Raw genomic sequence first — 15229 nt, 5'->3', positions numbered from 1 at the left:
AAACTATTACCAACTTTTAACAGATTGCACAAGACGGCGACTGGGACACAGACAGTATCTCTGACCAGCCGTGGACAGGAATTGTAGTTCCTCCAGTCGAATGCCCCTTACTGAAGAACTTAAGGCCCAAATTCAAACTTTTTTTAACCCAACCTCACACTCTCAAAACTATGGAAGAGACCATTATTTAGTTTTAAATTTTGTGCTGCTTCATTCTTAATTGACACTAAATCAATCATTGAAATGACTTGTTACCAAATGATACATTTACAAGCAAATTAACATCCAAGTCAATAAAAAACAAATTTAAGGTGACATTGCATGCTTGTTTTATTTTCTGTATTGGCTATATTTAAAGCAGAAAATGGCTAGTATAACAACTTGTGTTCTCTTAACACATTCATTAAGATATACAATTTTACATTATGTAACACGTTGTGTTCTCTACACATACACAGTAAATTTCAAAACCATAAGAACATTTACCAATGTATAAAAGTTTTTATTTTCCTGAACATGTACAATTCCATACCTTTAGTATAATTTTAAATTCAGTTTAAACCGTTGTCAAATTGAATGGCTTGGATGGGGTTGATATTGTCTGAATTAAATCAATTACATTTTAACATTAATTTGTGGTTTTTTTTTACAATATTTATACTAAATCAACTCTGTCAGTTCATACATAACACAGCTTTCAATTTCTTGGAGAAAGTCTTGCAGAAAGTTGATTATAGCGGTTTCATAAGTCTCTTGTACTGATCCCTTCTCCGACATTTTCGGAAGAATGTTCTGCATGATGAAGTCTGCATCAGCCTGTGGGAAAAAAAGAAAAACAATCATCCATTTTCAGGTACATATGCACATGCAAAAAAGCTACTTTATTACCATTTTCTACTATTATTTTTTTTGTAAGGAACAAGTGTTTGACAATTATTCTTTAAATTGGCAAATAATAATTTTCCTATCTATAACATTCCTAAAATGAAATACAAGATATAGGCATATTTTTTTTTTTTCCAGTTACTGATACCTTATCATCATCATCCACCACATCAGGGAAAAAGAACTGGTGGCAAAGTCCTGAATGGTTTTCCAGGATTGGAGAGTTCAAGACCTTTTCAGATTTGCTTCAACAAAGGGACCAAACGTAGAGTTGCATGAAGCACAATTGATCTGGAAAAAGAACCAGAAAATTATTGCATAATATAGACAGTGTTGTGGCTAATCCATATATCTGGTAGGCAGCAAAATTAAAACCGTTTGCAAGGTTTCAAATGTAAAGAAGTTAGAAGACTTTTTCTGACCTTATTATGGCCTCTTTGTTCTCAGGTTTAACGGCCCCAATAAAACCACAGTTAATAATTTGATCATACCATGCAGAGTGATCAGTTTCTTCTTCCTCCACCTGAAAAAACATAAATATGTAAACTGTGCGTAGAAATAAAGGTTTTATGAATTTGAAGCAGGAGGCTGCTGCTGCTGACCCTGAGCTGACTGAATCTGACCAAGGCTTTGGGTCAGAAGACCTATTCAATTCTGTGCAGCTGTACAGACATCAGAATATTCTCTCTGTTAAATAGGTCATCACAACATCATATAGGATTATCTGGATCAGGTGTTTTAAACTCAGTTCCTGGAGGGCCACAGCTCTGCACAGTTTAGCTCAAACCCCAATCAAACACATCTGATTCAGCTAATCAAGATCTTCAGGATTACTAGAAACCTCCAAAAAGGTGTGGGTTGGAGCTGGTTTGAGCTAAACTGTGCAGAGCTGTGGCCCTCCAGGAATTGAGTTTCACACAACTGATCTAGAATAAGTGCATTAACAATGTATCATAAACATCACAGCTTTTAAACATAGTCTATAGGGATGTGACCTACTGTATATAAATAAACTTGTTCGGAATCAAAAAGAGGTTTATTTCAAATTATGTTTACACATACAAGGCATTTGTTTTGTATTTGTTTTTTGTTTACAGTATATTTTGAGAGACACCTTTGGCATCGTTTATAGTCCATAATACAACTAGGGCGTGGAGAATAATAATAATTATTTATTAATTATAAAACAACGTGAAAGGTGTGCATATTGAGAGAAATGTACAGCCGCCGACGCAACCCGCATTAATTGATCTCTAACTTACTTAACTTGAGCAAACGCGTTGATACACATAGTTACATATAGTTATCGGTCTATCTAGCGAACTTGAAGAAAGCGATCAATAACACATACCTGTGATCCATCACCCGCATGTCTCTGCTCCTCCATTTCGATCGATCCACTCGGTCTGGGGCTCGCGCTGATGACGTAACGAGAATGACGCGCCTTCATCCCTTGTACACACCTCAACCTCTTGACCCCTCCCCCACGTCAAATCAGGGACACAAAGCGAGGCGCAAAGAAAAAATGAAGCGCAAAGGAAAGCTTGCACCGCAGAGGCACGGATGACTGAAACGCGGATTTAAAGGAGCAGCGCAAAGGGAAATGTGTTGCAAAGTCATATATATGTCTCTATTAATAAAATAGATAATAAAAAAAATAGATCATAAAATATCTCTCTATTAGTTTTATTGGATCTTAGTGCTGCGTTTGACACAATTGACCACAACATTCTTTTGCATAGACTTGAACACTTTGTTGGCATCAGTGGAAGTGCATTAGCATGGTTTAAATCGTACTTATATGACCGCCATCAGTTCGTAGCAGTGAATGAAGATGTATCATATCGATCACAAGTGCAGTATGGAGTACCTCAAGGCTCAGTTCTAGGGCCGCTACTCTTCACGCTTTATATGTTACCCTTGGGAGATATCATCAGGAAACATGGTGTTAGCTTTCACTGTTATGCTGATGATACGCAGCTCTATATTTCCTCGCAGCCCGGTGAAACACACCAATTTGAAAAACTAATGGAATGCATAGTCGATATAAAAAATTGGATGACGAGTAATTTCTTACTGCTAAATTCAGAAAAAACAGAGGTGTTAATCATAGGGCCTAAAAACTCTACTTGTAATAACCTAGAACACTGTCTAAGACTTGATGGTTGCTCTGTCAATTCTTCGTCATCAGTTAGGAACCTAGGTGTGCTACTTGATCGCAATCTTTCCTTAGAAAGCCACGTTTCTAGCATTTGTAAAACTGCATTTTTCCATCTCAAAAATATATCTAAATTACGGCCTATGCTCTCAATGTCAAATGCAGAAATGTTAATCCATGCATTTATGACTTCAAGGTTAGACTACTGTAATGCTTTATTGGGTGGTTGTTCTGCACGCTTGGTAAACAAACTACAGCTAGTCCAAAATGCAGCAGCAAGAGTTCTTACTAGAACCAGGAAGTATGACCATATTAGCCCGGTCCTGTCCACACTGCACTGGCTCCCTATCAAACATCGTATAGATTTTAAAATATTGCTTATTACTTATAAAGCCCTGAATGGTTTAGCACCTCAGTATTTGAATGAGCTCCTTTTACATTATACTCCTCTACGTCCGCTACGTTCTCAAAACTCAGGCAATTTGATAATACCTAGAATATCAAAATCAACTGCGGGCGGCAGATCCTTTTCCTATTTGGCGCCTAAACTCTGGAATAACCTACCTAACATTGTTCGGGAGGCAGACACACTCTTGCAGTTTAAATCTAGATTAAAGACCCATCTCTTTAACCTGGCATACACATAACATACTAATATGCTTTTAATATCCAAATCCGTTAAAGGATTTTTAGGCTGCATTAATTAGGTAAACTGGAACCGGAACACTTCACATAACACCGTACTTTCTACATCATTAGAAGAATGGCATCTACGCTAATATTTGTCTGTTTCTCTCTTGTTCCGAGGTCACCGTGGCCACCAGATCCAGTCTGTGTCCAGATCAGATGGTCACTGCAGTCACCCGGATCCAGTACGTATCCAGACCAGATGGTGGATCAGCACCTAGAAAGGACCTCTACTGCCCTGAAAGACAGCGGAGACCAGGACAACTAGAGCCCCAGATACAGATCCCCTGTAAAGACCTTGTCTCAGAGGAGCACCAGGACAAGACCACAGGAAACAGATGATTCTTCTGCACAATCTGACTTTGCTGCAGCCTGGAATTGAACTACTGGTTTCGTCTGGTCAGAGGAGAACTGGCCCCCCAACTGAGCCTGGTTTCTCCCAAGGTTTTTTTCTCCATTCTGTCACCGATGGAGTTTCGGTTCCTTGCCGCTGTCGCCTCTGGCTTGCTTAGTTGGGGTCACTTCATCTACAGCGATATCGTTGACTTGATTGCAAATTAAAACAGACACTATTTCAACTGAACAGAGATGACATCAATGAATTCAATGATGAACTGCCTTTAACTATCATTTTGCATTATTGAGACACTGTTTTCCAAATGAATGTTGTTCAGTGCTTTGGCGCAATGTATTTTGTTTAAAGCACTATATAAATAAAGGTGATTGATTGATTGATTGATTGCTGTTGAAGTTTTACTTTGCTAAACTTAATTTTTTCTCTTGTGGTAAACTTTTCTTTTGCAATTATTTTTTTTTTACTTGCAAAAAAGCAATTTTTTTCTCAATACTCTATTTTTATTTGCAAAACATATTTTTTTATTTGCAAAACATATTTTTTGTTTGCAAAACATTGTTTTATTTTGCAGATATATATGGCCCTATTTTGACTCGATAATTTAGAATAAGAAGTGTGCATTTCATGACAGAATGGAGCCAAGTGAGGAGGATCTTTTAGCAGTTGTGCAAGTTATTACGTTATCATTTTGGATTCCAAAGAAAAACATTGATTTTCTGCCAGTAATTTGTGCACAATAAGACAGATTCACAGAAGAAGATATTTTTAAGAATATGTGTAACCAAAAAGTTGGTAGCCGTTGACTTCCAGAGAATTTTATTGTCCATGTCATGGAAGTCAATATCAGCTGTTTGGTTGCCAGGATTCTTCAAGTGATTTTATTTTGTGTTCAGCAGAAGAAAAACTTATACAGGTTTTGGAACAACTTGAAGGTGACTAAATGACGACAGTATTTTCATTTTTGAGGTGAACCTTTTTGATGTTTATCTGCTTACCCCCAGGGCTTCCAAGATGTAGGTGACTTTGTTTCTTCAGTAGAACACAAACCATACATAATATTTAATGGATTTTATAGTAGTTGGAGCAACCCATTTTTTAAAAGCCAGAGTTATGCAGTGGTGTTTGGCTAGTACCTGAATGTAACACCAAACGACAGCCCAAATGAGCCAGGTAACTGCAAGATAGTCGAATGCAAATGTCTTTCCGAATAAATATATTTCAATGTGCTTGGCATAGTAACATAACTAATGGAATCCAGCCGGCATTCAGCACACGTCAACAATTAATCACCAAGCTTTTTTTCCAAACCCCAACCTCCATATGCCATGACGGATAACTCATGTTGGTCCCCATCTACAGACGATAAATCCACCTTATCAGCAAATTCCAGTTCACATCTACCTCTGTTTTCCTTCTCTTTCCTTTACTGTCATGTTTACAAATTCAATATAAAGCCGTGTTTGTTCTGTGCTTCCTTTCCAACAGATGTCGGATGTCTTCACTGATGTTGATGCAATTATAGGCAAGCTGTTTGAAATGAACAATTCAAACATGGTGCTGGAAACGATTTAGCACTTATGTGTACAAAGCTGTGTACTTGCCAAAGAGCAGACGCAGCATGTCATGGGATGTCCCCTAACCAAGATTTTCCAGCATTGCAATAACAGTATGTCTGCAGTAAGAGGCAGGTGGGCTGTGCCCTTAATTGTTTAACAACTTATGAATTATCTAAAGCAAGTTTACACATTCATGAGAACAACCATTTTTGAAACCTTTTAGTGACATTTGTTAAAGGAATAGTTCACCCAATTTTTTCAAAAAAATGTTTAAACCTAGGCAAAATACGAGTCCATAATACTGCTTTCGCCAGCGAAAAAAGTGTTTTTGTCAGAAGCAGGAGAGAAATATGCACAGACACAAGCCAATACAATTCTAAATAAATATTTCAACTTTAATTTGAAAGGACAACTGAGCATAGACTTCCCCTGGAGGAAGCGTTTTTGTAGATTATGGACTCGTATTTTGGCCAGAAGTGACAGCTTAAAAGTTAAAACACCTGAATGATGGATTTATTTCTTATAAACATGCAGCTTTTTGTTCACAAGACATTAATTGATGGACTGGAGTGGTGTGGATTTCTTGTGGATTATTGTGGTGTTTTTGTAAGCTGTTTGAACTCTCATTCTGACGGCACCCATTCACTGCAGAGCCTCCATTGGTGAGCAAGTGAGGTAATGTTAATTTTTTTTCCATTTCTGTTCTGATGAAGAAACAAACTTGGATGGCCTGAGGGTGAGTACATTTTAATTTTTTTATGAACTATTTCTTTAAAAATATAATAATAATAATAATAATTATTATTATTATTATTATTATTATTATAATTCTTAGTGTGAATAACATTTTAAAAATCTAAAGAGTGCTTTTCAGCTATAAAGAACCTTCTGTGAAATGGATGTTAAAGGTTCTTCGTGGAACCATAGACGCCAATAAGCTTTATTTTTATGTAAGATTTCATAGTTGTTTTACCAGTGCCCAGTTTGCCAGTGTCCAAAATTAAAGAGCCAGTAAGATGAAAATTCTAAGCTTCCTATCACTGTTTATAAGTCCTGTACAATAGGTTTAAATCCAAGGTTAAAAAAACATTGTCATTTTGTCAAAATATCATTTTAAAATTACCTAAATTCTCAGAGATCCCCAAACGGTTCGCGCAAAGCTGTTCAAAAGATTCACTTTCCTTAAACCCCACCTTTCGGTAGCATACTGTGTTCTGATTGGTCAACTAACATAGTTTTGATTGGCTGTTCCGCACACAACTTCATGGTAAACAATGCGTTAGCATCTTTTTGGCGTGAATTATGTCTTATTCCTCTCACCGCGAAGCAAACAGTAAAATAAAAAACTTGAACAGTCTCGCTGCTTTTTCTTCTGTGTGGGCATACTTCACATAGAATACATAACTTCATAATCATGAATAATTTGTGAACACAACAAAAGGGATTTGTTGTACTGCTCTGTTATTGTGGTAAAAATGAATTTTAGCCATTGGTTCTTCTGATCTTCATTCTTTGGCAGTGAAAAAAAAAACTTGCCTTTACAATTAAAAACACACTATCTCCTCGACATGATGCTATCAACCAGAGCGTCTGTGTGGGGGGGTGGGGCAGGTCAGAGTTTTGTTTCTCCCATGACGGTAGGCGGAGATTATTATGCAAAGTGCTCCTAGTGACGTACATAGAGATGGGCAAAAGATTTGAAATCTATAACGACTCGTTTCAGCGATTCAGAGTCGACTCCTTACTTTAGAAGCCAATAACTTTATAAATCGTGTACTTTTTGGTTTAATTACTTTGCACATTGTTTACACTGATGGACAGCTACATCATACACTGTAATACAGGTAATTTTTGATTTCCCATCTGTGTGGCTCTTTAAGTAAAGCATTTTTTTTTCTGAATCAGATCTGTATTTACACGGGTTCTGCACCAGCCAAGCAACTGTCATTGACATTAGAATGCAAATGTAAAACTGTCTCCAGGTAGGCTATTACAGATCCTTTTGGACACTATCTTTTAATTTATTATATTCATATTTTTATATTTTAAGAAAATCTGCAAACCCCTTAGTATAATGTTGTCAGGTCACGTAATTTCTAAGACTCGAGGCGGTTGTTTTCAGAAAGCTTTCAAAACACTTAAATACAAACCATTTATGAATATGTATGACATATTTTTCTAATGAACCAATTGCTTAAGAGTCAAAAGCATGAGTGTAAATCATAAATATGCAACAGCTGACCTATTAAAATTTCTATGGTCAAACCGTTTCAAGCTCTTTGAAGACTAAAGAGCTGAGTTGCATTGAAATCCTGCAAAGATCTCAGCTCTGCATGCTAGACTGTAGTTTTATCTAAATTAAAGACAATGAGATATTTAAATATTTTCATTTACTCAAGAGATTGCATGCAGCATGTATCAGGGGTTGAAGGGGGCTCAACAAAGTCAAGGATACAGGATTCGGCCTGAACAAATCCAATCTGGCTTACACTGTTGACAAAATTAGATTTTTATCAGGTAAATATGAATGTGAATATGTTTGTGAGGCTTCATTATGCAAGGTCACCTGGAAGAAAAATAGAGGAATATGCAAATGCATATGTGAATTTATATAAGACCACGGCTGCATCATTCAGCACTTAAAACATTGTACAACAAAGAAATAGAGTACAATACACTGGGGCACAAAAGAGCAGCTTGTGATACTGTACTGACCCTTTATACTGTTTTAATTAAGGCTCTTCACCCACTGTTTAAATATGTAGAGACTAGGACTTAGAAACATAGAAGTGCATAGTGCATGGAAACACAAAACGGTTCAGTTGCAGGTCAGAATGACAAAAAAAAAAAAAAAAAAATACTCTATTCAGATGTTTGTTGTTTGTATAGCTCATTCATAATGAAAGACATAATGCCAGTTCATTCACAGGGAGATGAGGGAATCAATTCATAAAAGCACCAGTGGATACAGAATTTATAGCGCAGGTATTAGCACTGGTCAGACAATAAGTGATACTATGGAGCAATTTTCGCTTTGCGTTTTGCTCTGAAATTAGGAAACAGCTTGATTCTAAACTTTTTAAATAAAATGTAAAATTACACAAAAATAATTTATTGAAATGGAATTATTATTTTATACACATAGATTAGTTCAATCTGAAATGAAGGGCATGTGCGTTCATTGGGGTGTCTGAGAGAGCCTGTGTGGAAAACAGACAAACTTCTGCATGTGATTTATTTATTTTATTTTTTTTTATTTTCTTGCAGACACAAGTAAGCATGCATGGTCTAAAACAATATGTAAAAAATAAATAAAACACATGCTATTACAGATGCTCCTAATTTTATTCTCAATATTTAACGATAGCCTCAAGCAGGTATCATTGTTCCTCACCCCGGCAACCAACTGAACATAGTTGTTGTGCACGCATGTGTATAAAATTCCACAGGCAAACAGATATTCTGCCCCAAAAGTTTAAATGGTAATTATGTAACCCAATGAATTAAAAATTTAGCTGATATAATTAAAAGCATAATTCATCATATGAATTTATGTTGATCAAATGAACCAGTACAGTATCTTGACAATCTAGCATATCCTACACAATTTACTACAGTAATAAGTATTTTGTGAATTTCTCTCTTTGTTAGAGCATGCATGAGAGCAAGTCTTTGGATTAAAGTTTAAATTAGATTATTTAGGTTTATTATTACATGGCTTTCTTAAATACTTGATTGATAATGATATGCAGGTGTCAGGTTTTTTATAATCATCTGAATTGTGAAATTGATTTTCTATCTTGACTAGATTTATATCACTTGTATTAAGTCAGAAGTCAGAAAGAGCTTTATTGGCAATTATATTTGCAATAAATTAATTTTGGTGTCACAAGCTTCCAGTACATAGAAACAACAGCAACAATACACAGATAATTAGAAATAAGATATTAATAAAATAGACATGTATATATTAGGGCTGGCAATTTAACGCATTAATTAGATTAATTAATTATGGATTATTAACACAATTAACGCAGACCTATGTGGATCATCATGCCCTGCCACAGACCTATGTGGATCATCTGCCATTTCATACAGTCGATTGATGACTAATATGAGGCAGAGCGACAACTAACTGTGTGATGGAGCCTAAAAAACGTCCCTAAAATTCAAGATATGGGGCAAAATGCTCGATTGAGATTGTACCTCATATTTACATTACAAATAGTTATCACACGAGCTGTAGGCTAAATGCAATTTAGATCGGTGTATGACATCAAAGTTCCGCGAGAGCGATTCAAAAGCACAAGGAGTCGTCTGCTCTGATGGCGATGACCCGCTTCAAGTGGAACAAGCCTAATGATTCAATGAACCATTCATAAAGAACGCTTTACTTCACTCCTGAATGAATAAGCCATTTGAACGAATCAAACGAATGAATAAATGACTCAATACCATTTAATTGAATAAATAATTTAATATTTTTATAGTAATAATAATACAATTAAGAAAATAAATTATTAAAGTTATAGTTCACCCATACAAAAATGACAATTCTGTCATCATTTACTCACACGGTCCAAAAGAGAAGGCTATATGTAATACATTTTATCAAACAAAATATTTCTTGCTGAACCTACCTTTTGTAACACTTGTTTTATGCTTTACACAACAATGACTTTAAATTATCTTTTGGGGATAATTTCTCCAAATCTGATGTGCTATTAATTAATCACCACATCATGTAATTAATTAAATTAAACATTTTAATAATTTCCCAACCCTAGTATATGTACATGAACATAAAATAGAAAAATAAGTTGAAAAAATTAAATCTTAAATTAATTAAATAAATAATTTATTATACATTTGCCTACATAATACTGTAATGACAGAAGCTAACTTTATGACAGAAGCTAAAAAAAAATTTGGCAGATGGCACAGTCATAACACTAGCCCATACATTTATTATTATATTAAAAATACTAATTAATATATACAAATCCCAGCACAAAACCCACTGATCCATGTAAGTGATGTAACCGAGAACAACCCTTAGTCATTTAATAATCAGTTTAACTCAAGTGTATCTTCTTTTGTAAGAAGCTAAGATTTTAGCCTGTTCAGGCTTCTCAAAGAAAAGTAGACGCATACAATTAAAGCTTAAGTGCGACCCATATTATCATTTACACAATTTATTCCCCACTTTTCAGGTTTCCAGCAGCAAATCACCATTTAAGTACCTTATTTCCACTCTTTAATCCCAAGAAACTTTCTGACTATCTCCGAATCGCGTACTCATAAAGTGAACCAATAAACCCAATAATCAGCCTCCCTCAATGGACATTGTGTGTGGCAGCCGGAAGGCAGGTCCTCTAATTCCCAGTAACGGCTGTTTATTGCTGAATATATCTTTGAGAATGGAGGAAATAATGGGACATGCTGCTCTTGGGTGCCCATTGAATCCAGCCATTAGGATTTAATGTGATTTAGCCCTTAGTGTGTGTAGGGAAAGAGGGAGAGATAATCAAGAGAGCTTGTGGTTGTGGTTAAAACACAAAAAGGGTATGCAGATAAAGATGTGGATATTAAATGAAGCAAAAAATAAAAGTGATATTGCAAACTAAATGTCACATTGACTAATGAGAGATTTGAAAAATGTTAAACTGATATAAACACAAAAGTCACCTTCACAGAGAAGCTCTCAACTTCATCTTCAGCAGATCGTTCTAATTAAAAGAAAGCCTTTAACCTGCAGGGTACAAGATATAAAATTCATCAACTCAAGCAATTAGTGTTTAGAGTTTGGGGTGGGACTATCTGTTTGTTGAAGCAATAGCAAATGGGGAGTGACTGAAATGTGAAAATGAGGCTGTGATGAACTTCTAGCTTCTCAAAGTACATTCTTTGAAAGCACTGAAAGTAAGTAGATATGACATTGCTGTGTAATTATTAGTGTTGTTTGGTTTGAACTCGCCTCAGTCTCAGGCATACCTCCAACTAAACATCAACATTAGATGCATTTGGCAATTGGAAACACTTCAGGAGTTTCAAAGTCTTCATCCTCCTGTCATTCCAAACTCCTAAGACCTTCGTTCAACTTCATAACACAGATTAAGATATTTTTGATGAATCCGAGAGATTTCTGATCCTGCATGGATAGCAAAGCAAATACCACATTCAAGGCCAAGAAAGGTAGTAAGGACTTTGTTAAAATAGTCCATATGACATCAGTAGTTCAACCGTAATTGTATTAAGCTACAAGAATACTTTTTGTACACAAAAAAAAAAGATTATTCAACGATTTCAGGAGCTAGCATTCTGACGTAGAACACCCATTAGGTCTCAGTTCATTCTCTGTATATTCTGGTTCAAATAAGGAAGGCTGGGGAAAAAATTGCAAGCCATCCTCTCTGTCGAAATATTAAGATATGTTTACGAAGAGTGTCTTATGTATGGTATACATCTATGGGTTCTAGGTCAGAATGTTGGAAGAGAAGAAATTGCTGAATGAAGTTGTTCGTTTTGTTTTCTTTGTGAGCAAAAACTATCACAGGCTTTTGAGTTACTGTTTCAAATCTTACCTATCAATTCAATGAAAACATCTGCACTGCCTGCAGATTAATTTGATAATCATGGTAAGCATGCACACTATTCACTCAGCAATGGATTCTTTTTAATGCATGTTTATTTAAAACACTTTAATAGTTACTTTGCTGCCAGAAATCATGTTGTTAGTAATTATTAAAAATTAGGTCCCCATTTGAGATGATTTGTTTGTTGAATTGCTTTTCAATTGTTAATTAATTAAGTCACTTTGCTCTTATTAACAACCGATCATTTTTTAAATTGTGTTTGCATAAATTGGTGTCATGCAGATGCCTAGTTTTAGAACATATGTAGCTTGTCACGCTACGCTGCCAGAAGGAACACCGAGTCGAGAATCAAGAGAGACTTTATTAATCCAACACAGGGGTAAATCCAACAAGGAAGGAAGAGAAACGTACTTGTGTACTTGTAAACCCGTCAAACACAGACTGAATGGTTGCCGACTCCAGGGGGAAACCAATGGCGATGGAGCAGGTGGAGGAGGAGCCCGAGCGGAGACAGAGAGCAGTAGAGCCAGGATGATGGGGAGGTTTTGGAGGTCCTAGGCAAAACCAATGGCGCAGATGTCCAACGCAGAGATGTGGATCCTGAGTGACAGAGGACTGAGGTGGAGCTGAGGGAATGAAGGAGCCAGACAGAGCCAGTGGGACGGAGGGATGAGGCGAAGCCAGAGGAATGGAGTCCCGAGGTGAAGGATAGTCGACGCCAGACAAAGGCGGAGCCGGAGGGACCAGGGAGCCAGGCGGAGCTTGTGGACTGCCGGCCACGGCAGAGAGGAGGGAGCGAGGAACCATGGTGGAGCCAACAGGTCGATGGGATGAGGCGAAGTCCAGGCCTCGGAGGCTGGAGGCAACGTTGGAGGATGGCAGTCCCAGACAAGAGCGGAGCTCACACCGCAATGATGGTGGGTTGAGGGCGAGCAGAGGTGCTGCCAGATGATAGTGGCAGTGGAGGGCAGGCATTTTGGAGGAGTAGCCATAGGACACATTCTAGGAGCAGGCACTGGAGAACTGGAAGCCCCCTAAGGGCTGAACAAGGAAACCAAGAACAAAGGAGGGCTGGATAGGACCAGCGGAGATGGTGAGAGAGAAAAGGGGGCATTTAAACTTCATTATTTAAACCCAGTCTATAAGATCCACCTCCTCATTTTGGCCCTTTTGGCATGCCACATCCAGCTCACCCTCAGCCGCTGTGCAGAGGCGCGGAGAGGAGGCAGGCTTGGGCATGTGCTCCGCTCATTGGAGAGATAGTGGGCTTGGCTCTGGGTCCAGAGTGGACCCTCCATTGGGCAGATAGTAAGTGGGGACCTGTTTCTTGCCAGAGAGTCCACGAAGGCGGCGAATTCCTCCTGAGGACCTTCTTTGGACAACAATGCTCTGCACTCAGCGTTCAGGCTAGCATCATAGAAAGCGCAGAGCACATCATCCGGGTAGCTGGTGATGTTAGCTAGCAACAAGAACTGCCTCGTATGGTCCTCGAGAGAACGTCCTTCCTGTTCTAGCAGGATGAGGTGGAATTCAGGGCAAAAACTGGGGATAACAAACGGAGGGGAGACACACGGTTTAAACTGTTTTGGTCGGGTCTTCTGTCATGCTGCACTGACGGAAGGAACAAGGAGATGAGAATAATCAAAAGCATCTTTATTAATCCAACATGGAACACAGGAGGAAGACACACATAGTGACTTGCATACCCGAGAAACACAGACTAGGACCTTTATGCATACGATAATTGGGGAAACACGTGTGAGAGGAATTACTAAATTAACGGGGACCTGGAACACATGGGGAAAAAAATAGACACACCTGGAATCAAATTAACCAACCACGGGAGACAGAAACAGGGTCACAGGGGCAATAACACACATAATGAGTCCAGGGGTGTGTTATAATACTTAATAATTTAAACAGCCCTATACATTCATTGAACAAACAACCTTTGGGAATTTAAGACAAGTTTGATTAATAGTAAATATGTGATTATATTAACTTTAAGAGGTTATGGCCACTTTTTTATAAGTAGTTTAAATGACTCTTAAGTTTTGTCTTTAAAACGATCTTGTCTAGTTTGCGACAGTGCACTGTGGTCAGTCTAGTTTGCAATGTTCTCACTTCTCTGTTTCAATAATCATCTTTTGTCTGGTTAACTCCTGGATATTCTCATTTGAGTTTGGCTGTAAATCTGGTTTCTCTTAGACACCAGCCTTTCTCATTTAAATCCTCCACAGCAGTTCAGCCCATCCTCATTAAATTCCTGTCAGGACATCGCTAACAAGCTTTTAACAAACAGGTGACAAATATGTTCCAATGCCATCCTCTTGCCTTAGTAGAAAACTACTTTTGGCACAACAACTAAGTACTGGAAAGCAGTCATAATAACACACTGTCTCATGATACCTACATGATGTTTTGACATAGGGGTTATTCTATGTGAAGATGCCAAATTGGAATTGAATTACAATTCAGTAATTGTTCAGTTGTCTATGTCTGAGCTTACAGAAAGGCACTTAATATCAAATGGGTTAAGAGTTTGCTAAAATCCATAAACCTACATATGACCAATAGTGATGCCACTAATAAAATAAGTAAATAAAAAAATAATGACTGATCTGTACACTGTAAAAAAAAACTGTAATTTTACGGAATTTTACTGTTTTATTTTACAGTTTTTTCCACGTAATTTTGAAATACAGTTTAAAATTGTAAAATTACAGAAAGAGACTGTAAATTTACATATCTTATGTAAAATCACATGAAAAACATGTCAATGTGCATAACGTCCCAAAAATATTTTTGAAGATTTATTTCACATAATGCGCTATATTTATATGTAGTATGTGCAGTATGTGTGTGTGTGTGTACGTGTGTGTGTGGCATTAATAATATAATGCCATATTTTTTAATAGATTAAAAATATAAATAACAACTGTACAAAAGTTAACGTTCATTATTATTATTATTATTATTACTATTGATATAA

General features: G+C 37.0%; 1 long non-coding RNA gene across 1 annotated transcript; it reads right to left on the bottom strand.

Moving 5' to 3' along the window:
* Positions 1-312: 312 nt before the first annotated feature.
* On the bottom strand, positions 313-2316 carry LOC113100111 (uncharacterized). Its single transcript, XR_003289574.1, has 4 exons — positions 2237-2316; positions 1308-1408; positions 1034-1176; positions 313-816 (listed from the first exon to the last, which is right to left on the bottom strand). It is a non-coding gene; the product is annotated as an uncharacterized LOC113100111 (long non-coding RNA).
* Positions 2317-15229: the final 12913 nt, after the last annotated feature.

This window comes from Carassius auratus, unplaced genomic scaffold (assembly GCF_003368295.1).
Source record: "Carassius auratus strain Wakin unplaced genomic scaffold, ASM336829v1 scaf_tig00217176, whole genome shotgun sequence".
Taxonomy (NCBI): Eukaryota; Metazoa; Chordata; class Actinopteri; order Cypriniformes; family Cyprinidae; genus Carassius; species Carassius auratus.
The sequence above is the reverse complement of the archived record's forward strand: the minus strand, read 5'-3'. Positions and strand labels throughout refer to the sequence as shown.